The sequence below is a fragment of the Vigna unguiculata genome, chromosome 3 (assembly GCF_037176805.1).
Source record: "Vigna unguiculata cultivar grain cowpea cultivar isolate G323 ecotype 2 chromosome 3, ASM3717680v1, whole genome shotgun sequence".
Classification (NCBI taxonomy): domain Eukaryota; kingdom Viridiplantae; phylum Streptophyta; class Magnoliopsida; order Fabales; family Fabaceae; genus Vigna; species Vigna unguiculata.
Window position 1 is genome coordinate 65,375,886 of NC_140794.1, and position 9,883 is coordinate 65,385,768.

Below are 9,883 nucleotides of genomic sequence, written 5' to 3' on the forward strand. Positions count from 1 at the left end.
GGAGTTATTTAGCAGTTAGTATTTTATATAAGGGTTGGTAGTTTCTTTTATTTGTGTTTTTGGGACAATTACGGGGAAAGAGAGGTTAATGTTAGGGAGTGGGAGGGAGAGACAAGCTCTTGAATCTTGGTTATGTTTCTGTAATGGTTGTACTGCAAATTTCCATTCCTTTTGAATAATAATTCCCGGTTCTGGTGAGTCTAATCAGATTTAGTTCTATTTCTAACTTATTAAAATTATCATACCAGTTTGTCTCTATGTTTAGTTTTTATGTTTAGTTTCTTGGATCTGAATTAAGTCTGTGTCATTGATTAAGAGAGTTAAACTGGGCACTCTATACTTGCTTAGGGGCTTGTAACTTTTCTTGCTTTTTACACCACCTTTGTATTTAGAACATTAGGACCGGTTGGGCGCAGAATAAACTTAAATGAATTTTAGGATTATGATGCTTATCATCCTGACTTTAGATGACAGAGCAAAATGCTGATTCAATGGTTGATGATTGTTGTGGGTGGGGAGTAGTGCAACTAGCCAGAAGGATCATTAAATGTTTAGTTATGGAGAAGTTACTTACCTCTCTTCAAGCAATGAGTCTGCAAAATGAGCTCCCCGCACAGAGAAACCGAAGAGACCCCCCCCCCCCCCCTGCAGAATTTCCTCTTAATAATCCTTTTCATTTTTTTTTCATTCATTTTTTCTTTAAAAATCAAATAAAAATAAAATAAACTTGAAAGATGTTTATAATATGAAGCATGACCAAATTATTGATAGATTGCTGTTTATAATATGAAATTTATTTTTTTTTAAATTTTGTGTAATTTTTTTTCTTTGAGACATATTTTAATAATTCAATTCACAAATTAAAACAAAAATTTCTAACTTTATATACTAATATTTCTTAATTTTTAAATAAATAAATTACTAAATTTATAAATAGTATATATATATATATAATACTATTTATGCAATATTAATGTATATTATATTAGCTAAAAAATTAATATTATTAATTATAATGTATGAAAATTAATAGTAAAATTATTAGTATTATTATTTATAATTATTAGTATTACTATATGTATTATTATTATTATATGTATTATTAGTGGTAAAGTTATTAATATTAGTATTAGTATTCTTACTATTATATATTACTATTAAATAATATATATATATATATATATATATATATATTATTGTTATTATTAATATATTAATAGTATTAGTAGTAAAATTACGAGTATTATTATCATTGTTAGAATTATTAGTCATATTAATATATAATATATTAATTTTAGTATGGTATTGTTATTATGTGTTTTTAGTGATTATTCTTAAAATTATTAGTAAAATTTATTATTATTATTATTATTATTATTAAATTTGTTAATATCATTAGTGGTTATAAAATTATTATTATTATTATTAAATATATTAATATCATTACTAATTGTAAAATTATGATTATTATTATTATTATTAGTAAAATTTATTGTTGTTATTATATATCATTATTATTAATATTGTAAAATAAGTAGCTAGAAAAAATACTATTAGTATTATTATAATTATTTTTATTATTAAATTTATTAATATTATTAGTAGTAGTAAAATTATTAATGATCATTGTAATATTGAGTAATATATAATATATTAACATTATTATTTATGAGAAAAGAAGTAACCACAAAATTTATCACTATTATTATAATTGTTATTTATTATTATTATTATTATTATTATTATTATTATTATTATTATTAACTCTAATATACGAAAATCAGTAGTAAAATTATTAGCATTATTATTACTATTATATTTTTTTATTATTAAAGTTATTAACATTAGTAGTAAAATTATTAGTATTAGTATTATTAATAATATTAATAAATTATTTTTATAAAAAAATTATGCATTAATATATGACATATAATTAATGTTATTAGTGCATTTCTGACAAAAATACTAAATTGCAATAAAATTATCAAAATAATAACCTAATTTTAGAAACGAAAAGTAAGAGAATAAAGACTAATAAAATGCTTTAACCTTAATATTATTATTATATATGATTGTTGTTATTATTAAATTTATTAATATTATTAGTAGTGGTAAAAATATTAGTATAGTATTATTTGTAATATTAATATATAATATTATTATTCTTTTTATATATCGTTATGATTAATATTGAAAAAAATTATTAAAAAATTATTATTATTATTATTAACTATAATAAAAAAATTTAATACCTTAATTAATAGTGAAATTATTATTGCTTTTATATATTATATATTATTATTATTATTATTATTATTATTTTATAATTAAATTTATTAATACTGTTGACCGTAATAACATTATTAGTAATATTAATATATATATATATATATATATATATATTTTAATATGGGTAAAGAAAAAATTAAAAAAAATATTATTATTGTTATTAACTATAGTATAAGAAAATAATAATTATTTTATTGTTTTTCTATTAATATTATAATACTTATAATTATAATTAATTTATTATAACTATAAGTATAATAATAATAATTATATATATATATATATATATATTAATTGTTCTTACTATTATCATTACTAATATTATTAACATTATTAATAAAATTAGATAAAAAATACTTTTAGATATGGCATAAGATTAACTGTAGAATATGTAATATATAAAATTAAATAATTGAAACTAGTATAAGTAAAATAATTTATTTACACATAAAAATTACAAGATATTAATAAAAAATTAAATTATTATAAATATTAAAAAAGTATTTTTGATCAGTAAAATTAATTTGCACTTAATATATAAAATGATATAATTAAGCTTGTAATTGTTTTTTAATATCATGGAATCTCACAAACTTAAACTAATACAAGCTATATGTTCATTACAGGATTTTAATAATGTGAATGAACCTTTTGTATTTCCATTAAAGTCATAAAAGTGGTATATCCATTGTTTGAATCTTTTGAGACATAATTATGTGCAATATTTTCCTCAAATGAAATGTTGGTATAATTATTATTTTTTCTTATTTGGTATAGTTTACATAAAATAGTACAATTTTTGAAACAATAATGCTTCAATTTCTGATAATTCCGTTAATTGGGGAAGAATGAAAAAGGGTGGTCGGTTTGAAAGGTGCAGAGATGTTGAGGGAAGCTTACTCATAAGTGTCACTAAAAGACATTAGCATGTTGCAGAAACCAAACTAAAATTGGAAAGTTTGGTTTTCTCACTTATCTCATGTCTCGTCTTAATTATTTGTTTAGACAGTGCCCACCATTGCCTTCTCCTTTTGCAATTGTGATTCATGAATTTTTTTACAAAAGTGGATTACTTTGATTCAATTTTTACGAAAATGGGACAGTTCAGAAATAAATTATATTGCAGGGGCAATTAAAATATGTAAAAATATTTTTAATTTAATTGAAGAAGTCGTTTTGTAAAACCCTAGAAAATGATGTTTTAAAAGTGATAGTGGTTTAAAAATAGTGAGACTCGATTATTTTAATATTAAAAGGTTTTAGTATAAATAGAATTGTTATAAACGAGTTTCATTATTTTAAAACACACAATCTCTCTAGAAACCACTTTTCTAGAGTTCTCTGACTTCTCTCTAGAGGTTCTGTCTCTCTGGTCGTCTGATTGAAGAACCGAGACCGTAGGATTGATCCTCTCGGCGAGCTCTTCAAATTGGACCGATCAGTTTCTTCGTTCGTGTAAGTTGAGTTTCCGCTCTCTTTTTTAGTCTTTTTCTGTTTTCTGTTGCATGCGAGCCTTCTTCCGCTTGCATGCGACGTTTTAATCATCAGTATGAGTCTCTGCTGATCAGTGATCATAACGGTATGTCCTGATCGTTCTTGTGATGTTTCTATGTGTAGATAGAGCATCCTGTGGAGTTAGAGGTGTTGACGTTTTTAAGGATAAAGCTGTCTAAACAGGATAACAGGTAAGGGAAGCTAACTGTTTTACTTGAATTTCGTATAGAAATCATTATGATGACTTTGAATTGCATGATTGATTGTTGTATGAGTGCTTGAACTGTGTAATTGAGTGTATGATGGGATTGTGCTAGATTTCTGTTGCATGTGAGAACAGATTGGGAATCTGGTATTTTCGCCTAAGCGAGTAGCTCTCGCTTGAGCGAAAACACCAGAAACTCATCCTCTGTTTCTGCGCGAGATCTCGCCTAGGCGAGCCAGTCTCGCTTGAGCGAGAGTCACTCTCGTCTAAGCGAGACAGCTTAGCCTGAGAGAGAATTCGCCCAGAGTTTGGGTTGTTCTCCGTTTCGAGCCTCGCTCAGGCGAGAATGACTCGCCTAAGCGAGAGAGTCCTTTCGCCTGGGCGAGACCTTTCAGCCTGGGCGAGAACCTCTGCAGCTGAGTGTTATTTCTCTGTTTCTAATGGATGAAGCTATGTTTAAATGTTAAAATATGAACTTAGTTATGATATGCATGAATTGTTATGACTGGTAATATGTGTGGTGAAATTGCATGAAGTTGGAATATGAGAAGAAGTGGTTGAACTAGGATTTCAAGGGAAATTCTAAGAGGAATGTTTTAGTGTATGTAAGGACATAAGGACTCAGTTTTGGTTGGTATCCTGACGCTCCTAGTAACCATTAAGACTCATGTAGAGTATGATGGATTACGTCGGGGGGAGTAGCAGGAGGTCCTGGTCTATGGACCCGATCCGCCATAGAGGTGATGGGACTTACCCTGGGAGTGGTTGGGTGATAACCCCTTGTGTCCAAACTCTGTAGAGTTTGGGAACCATCGCAGGTGCAAGCCACCAAGAGATCCGATGTTGCTTACGTAATCCAGATATTGAGTTTAGAGTCATGTATATGTGTTGTGGTGGTCTATATGATTCTGGTGATAATGAGAAAGATTGCATGGTTTCTTTTTATAATTGAACTGCATGATTCCTTAATCAGATTAGCTTACCCTTGCTTTTTGTGTTCCTGTCTTGTGTTGTATGTTTCCTTTTGCGATGATCACCTATTCGGTGGGAGCAGATATGGTTGCAGTGTCAAAGGCACTTCTGGAGGATGAAGAGCCATCGTGTTAGTGTTGAAGAGGAGGTTTCCAGGGGGAGCTTTAGCAGTGGTCGGTAGTACAGAGTTTATTAGTTTAGTTTAAGTGTATAAGTGATATATTTTTATAGTCATACCTTTTGTAAGACTGTATTAATATATTGGGTACACTAGATTATCTGTTTTGGAACTATGATGAAACTCCCTATTTTTATTAGTTTTAAGCTGCTGAAATTGGGATGTTACATTTATGGTATCAAAGCAGTTCGTCCTTAGGATAACGTAAGGGTTGTGGGTTTGTCATGTCTTTTTTGTGTTGGAGTTCGAGTTTAGTAGAGTTTGTCTTTGAAACCGAAAAGTATTAAGAACAGAAAACGTCTTGATAAAGTAATGAGGGTGCACACTCATGACTAGATCAAAGATTATTTTCCTTTCTTAATTCTAATGGTTTGAGAAAATAGGAGAGATAGAGAAAAGTTTTGGCTATCAATAGATGTTAGAGTTTTGCTTTTTGTGTCCATGTTTGTTTTGTTGCACCTCTGTGGTTTGCGTTTAGTGTTTATAGTGATAGAGGAATGTAGATTCAACGTCAACTTGACCTGCTTACCTTTGTGAGGGTTGGATATAGCTTTTGAGATAACTTTTTATCTCAAGGATATAGGTTTATTGTATGAAGTAGATCGATGAACGAGGAAAGTTAAGCTTTGGGTTAGTAGACTGGATAAAGAGGTTAAAATTTAGCATCAATGTTTAGACTAAGGAAACTTCAAGGGCAGGCTCACGAGATCAAATATCACAAGTTTTCCAAAAGGAGTTGAGTTCAGAGGTTAGAAATATTGAAGATATCAGTGTATGCCAGCGCAACAATGTTTGGGGAAAATCAACTTAGTTCTATATCCCGACAATTCTGAGGTTCAGAGTTATCCAGATATATGCAATGTTAGGAGAAATGTCATTAGATATAGTCGTAAGACCATATCTTGTGCTTTATTGGATTGGTGGAAGAGAAACAGTTGGTAGATCCTAGGTTACAGAAAATAATGAGATTGTTTGGCATCGAGCAAGCTAAGAAAGATAAAGATCGTGAAGTGTAAAAAGACGACAAATCCCTAGTGGGAGGTTAAGACATATCAGAGTTTGCGGATCAGTTAGGTAAGATGATATTTCCTAAGTATAAAGAGAAATAATATGTGGATGAGAATGAAGTGGCATAAAGGTTTCATATTAGGTTCAATAATCAAAAGGAGATGCTTGGATCTTTTCAGTAGACAGCAGAATGTTTCAAGGAAAAGTAATTCATGAGCATAAGCATTGACTTTGGGCTAAGGTAGAGAAATTCAAGTGTGGGAAGAAGAAGTGAACCGTTAAGTTCGATCTTGTGGGAACGATAAAAGCTAGAGAAGGCAGAGTACCGTAAATAATGAAAGGAGAAGAAAAATCCTAAATAGTTGGAATTGTGTCTATGATAGTTGGTGCTAAGCTATTAATGCAAATTATCAAATTCAGAAGGTGGTGTTTGGGATATGAGTTTTGGTTTCGTTCGTGATCATAAAACCTTGGTGTTGTCAATATGGTAAATGAGTCATGGTTAACTGCAAGGAGGAGTTGGAGTTTGAGCTAGTAGTTTTTCTTCTATGGCGAACAAGTAAATATTTCTTGGACATGTGGTATGTTTCGAGGTGATCAAATGATTCAAATTCAAAGTTAACTTAAATTGTTTCCTTTACAAGGTTTGGGAGCATAAATCTCAAGGGTGACTTGGTTGTTTTCCAAGCTCATTATGGTGGAATGTGGTATCATAGGAAGTGATGTTCCTTGTTTCAAGAAGGTGAGTAAATGGTTGTGCATCAATGTATGAAACAAGTTGAAAAGTGAAGACAGAGTATTACCGGTATGAGTGTTTATCTAGTAAAGGCCCGTGAAGAACATATGCAAGGGATCTTAGTGGTGAAGCAATTTTAGTTATGTTATGAAGCATATGTTAGAACAATCACCGACAAGCGGTGGGATTCATTATGGCATTGATATATGAAACGTAACCAGTATAATAGTTTTACATTGGATGGTTTTGCTAAAAGTGTGGAGTCAAGACAACAGGTGGAGGAGTCCTTAGAAAAGCCATGGTTTAATCGCAGTGTATCATCGTTAGTAATCTAGTCTAACAAAGTTTGGAAAGAGAAGTAATTATATGTTAAGATCTACGATTGTAAGTGGTTAAGATGAGTGGAAATTGTGTTAAGGGAAAGGAAGTTCTAAGAGTGACTTTAAGTAAGGTTTTACAAGCAAGTTATTATCAAGGTTTCGCGACAAGTTTCTCAAGTATGAAGAGAGTCGTCAAGACGTTGAAGAAAAACATGATCGGCGCTTTAATGATTGATTATTCCTTGTGGTCTTTTGTGGCTAAACACATCAGAGGTGAAAAATGGTTGTTGATCGGAGTGACGCAGCAGAATAATGGTGGGATATACTTATCAATAGTGGGAAAATAGAAAAAGAGGGGGTATCTTACTCTTAACCTGGTGGTTGATGTGGCAGTGAGTTCTCTAAAACAACAGATGTGTCAGTGTTATGAAGATTTGTTAAAGATGTTTAGTGATCATCAACAGCTAGAAGTATGGAGTTGCATAGAGGGAAATGGATAGGAAACGAGAGAGCAAAATCAAGTTATGGTTTTGAGTTGTGTTATCACCGTAGAAGTGGAAAAGTGCTAGTATATGTTTTAAGCGGAAAGAGAATTGCAGTGGTTGGTTCGACAATGAAGAGTAAGAATTGGTGGAGAGATGGTTGAAGATTAAAGGGTTTAATAAAATGCTGTCAGAATTTGGGGTTGTTGTTGCCGCAAGTGAAGGGTCTACTCTGGAAGTGGGATAGCATTATTATGGACTTTGCTGCCATGGTCAAAGTCAGTATGAGAAACATGATGTCATGAGGGTGGTGGTGGATAGGGTGGTCAAGAATGTTATGAAGTTGTGTGTGACCAAGTCAGATGAGTGGTACCTCAAGGAAGAAACTAGATAATGAGAAGTGATAACAATCGCGTTCTAGGTTGAGATCGGTTGCAAATCTTTACATTTCGGTAAACACCTACTAGAAGTAGTGGAGAACATATGGAAGGTGGGTCAACATATCAGACATAAGTGGGTTGGTTAGGTGTAAATGATCATTCAAGTTTTAAGGTGGAAGGTGGAAAATTGCTTTGAAAGTAGTGACTAATTCAATCTACACTGTTAAACATATATCGCTTAACACAGAGGCAGAGTTTTCGGTAAGTTTAGCTGTTGCAATCTTTAAGTTAGTCATGTCTAGGTGGTTGTTGTAGAGAACATGAGGAGAGCATGGTTTTCTTTCTATCTGACGAGTGAATTTTCGGGGACGAAAATTTTTCTTGTTGGGGAGAATGTAAGACCCTAGAAAATGACGTTTTAAAAGTGATAGTGGTTTAAAAATAGTGAGACTCGATTATTTTAATATTAAAAGGTTTTAGTATAAATAGAATTGTTATAAACGAGTTTCATTATTTTAAAACACACAATCTCTCTAGAAACCACTTTTCTAGAGTTCTCTAACTTCTCTCTAGAGGTTCTGTCTCTCTGGTCGTCTGATTGAAGAACCGAGACCGTAGGATTGATCCTCTCGGCGAGCTCTTCAAATTGGACCGATCAGTTTCTTCGTTCGTGTAAGTTGAGTTTCCGCTCTCTTTTTTAGTCTTTTTCTGTTTTCTGTTGCATGCGAGCCTTCTTCCGCTTGCAAAAATATATATTACGTACACAATATTACAGTACTTACAGAAACATATATAAAATATATATTACATACAAAAACATAATATATATATATATATATATATAACGTACAAAAATGCACAAATACATATATTATGTACACAACTTTACGATATGTACAAAAATATATATTACGTACTCAACTTTATAATACATACAAAAGCATAACATATATTACGTACGTATAAATAGATAGACTACTACGTACACAACTTTCTAGTATGTATAAAATCATTATTACATACACAACTTTAAAATATGTAAAACATATATTAGGTACACACCCCTATAATACGTACAAATATTAAAAGGTTAAGAGTTCAAAAATCACTTTGAATATAATTGAATATGAAGTGTTACCACTAACATTCTTCAATTGGTCTCATTTTATTGGTTGGATCTCTGTCACCTCATCTCATTGTTTAGTTGGGTGCATGTCACTCCCTCTTATTTGATCACTTCCTGTGGAACATGTTTGTCTAAGGGTTCTCACAAGGATTTCAACTCTCAGACCCAAAGAACAAGCATTCTACAACTTCCATTAGAATGCAAATTCAAATCATAGTCTTGGACATTCCCAACTCAAGATCGGGGCAAAAGAACCCGCCATGATAAAACAACAAGAACATATTTGAAGTTAAGTTTTTTATGATATTATCATGACTTCGATATCATCTACCCTAAAGATTGATGTTAATAAAAATTGTAATATTATCATTAGATAAACTATTTCCTTTCCTAGATCTTAGGTTATTACATAATAAACATAATTTGAATGTAAATCTAATAAAGGATAATTAGTTCAAAGCTTATAAAGTTTGAAATATTAGTTAAATGTCATTCATACTATTATAACTATTAAACAAGCTATAAGAAGTATGAAACAATGCTTGATATATGTCGACTTTCTAAGTTTTGCTTCTATACATCCAAATAGTATTAATGCCAGACAACTAATCCCACCAATAACTACTTTCCTCTTTTCAAAATTATATACACACTAGTGCAAAATTGTATTTTTACCTCGTCTTATAGGCCTCG